Source organism: Otolemur garnettii, unplaced genomic scaffold, assembly GCF_000181295.1.
Source record: "Otolemur garnettii isolate 467f Iridium unplaced genomic scaffold, OtoGar3 scaffold00057, whole genome shotgun sequence".
Taxonomy (NCBI): Eukaryota; Metazoa; Chordata; class Mammalia; order Primates; family Galagidae; genus Otolemur; species Otolemur garnettii.
This window is the reverse complement of record NW_003852452.1, coordinates 5475229-5477052: the sequence shown is the minus strand read 5'-3', so window position 1 is coordinate 5477052 and position 1824 is coordinate 5475229.

Below are 1824 nucleotides of genomic sequence, written 5' to 3'. Positions count from 1 at the left end.
ACCTTAGGTGTGTGTGTGGCTGGCGCCTTAGCCACTTGAGCCACAGGTGCTGAGCCTCTAAGGAGAGATTTTAAAAGAATAGGCATACTGGATACCAATTCAGAGAGATTAAATCTCTTAAATCCATCGGCTAGGTTTAGGATAACATCACTTCTTCCCTGGAGGATTGTGGTAATCTCCTCTTAACTAGCTAGGATGCTTTAAACCCAGCTTCCCTCTGTCAATACCATGGTTAAGGTATCGTTTCTTTTCTATAGTACTACGACAACTTCCCCTAACTCGTCTTTCTGGCTGGTTTCTCACTCTGCCTTCATTGTATTTTCAATTCTGTTATCAGAGAACTTTAACTTTTTCTATTACAGAAATAAAAATTTTAACTAGAATGTCTCAGTGACTCCGTAGAAGGTTCAACTTGAAGTCAAAATCCTTAGGAGGGCACAAAGGGGTGCTAAGATCTGTGAGAATGAGGAGAAACTTTCCCTTTCCCCGAAAGTTTGCTGAAAGATCAACTCCCAATTAAGACAGATTAATGAGAGAAAGAGGTTTATTTACTGTGAACACGGGGACAATCACAGGGCCATTAGCCACTATCCCAGTGGTCCAGAAATGTTTACATCATTCTTCTAGTGGGGGCGGGGGGGGGATGAGGAATACAGTAATTCTGTTTAGGGCAATGAATGATTGGGAGGATGAATGGATGTGGGAAACAAATTGATTTGTTATTAAATGAATCTCTTTGCAAATTGAGTTAACCTGTGAGACAGGTATATTTAAAATGATTTGGGCCAGGACCAGTTGCACTCTTGACCTTTCCTGCAGTACAGGGAGATAACAGGAAGAGAGGGGAAGCCCATTGTTCTTTTTAATGGGTCTTCTTGGTTTATGCAGATAGAGAGAAAGCCCCTTTCAGGGTTTATTGATCTCTGAGAGGCTTTAACTCAAAATGCTCTTTATCCCAAGGAGTCATATTTTTAGGTGAAATTTCCTGAGCTCCTTTATCTTACCTAGTCCTGCTTCCTCTGTCTAATTGGCTGATCTTATCTCACGATGTTTTTGTCCATCTTGAAAGAACTACTTATAGCTCCCTGAATGTGCCATGATTTCCCTCGATTTATGCCTTTGCACCTATTACTACTAGTCATTGAAGACTCAGTCCGTGTACTAGCTCTTTTGGGAAGTCAAGGTTACCTGCCTTTCCTGTATGCAACCAGTGAGAAGTTATTCCCAGGCATAACGACAGGAAACGGAGTCCAGGTTCTGTGTGGGCAGTGTGGCCTTTATTCAGTCAGGTGCCAGCCTGCTGAGTTCAAATAGGAAGGCGGCACATGGGTTAAGGCGGGGTGGTGATATAAGGGTTCGTGGGTGTGGATTGGTGCACTCCTTCCTTTCTGGAAGGACTTGTGCATTCATTTCTTTGTCCCTGGGCTTGGTTCTATATGACCAAACATATGGTAGGTGATACATAAGTGATCCCTGAAGGAGAGAAGGAAAGTAACAAGAAAAAAAGAGTAAGGAGGGAAGATTGGTCTGTAATATAAACAAGACCTCTGTCCTGGACTGTAAAGAGAAATGCAAAAGAGACGCAACACAACAACGGACCAACGTTGTGTGAAGCAAAAGAAACTGGGTCACCCTCTCGGTGTCTAGAATTTGTCAGCTGCTTAAAAAAAATCAGTATATTGACTCACAACTTGGAAGCTATAGCTCTTTTGCAATCATTGCTACTAATGTTTCAGATGAGGGTTTTTATACACATCTATTAGATATGCATTTTTTTTTTTGAGACAGTCTCACTATGTCACCCTTGGTAGAGTACCGTGGCGT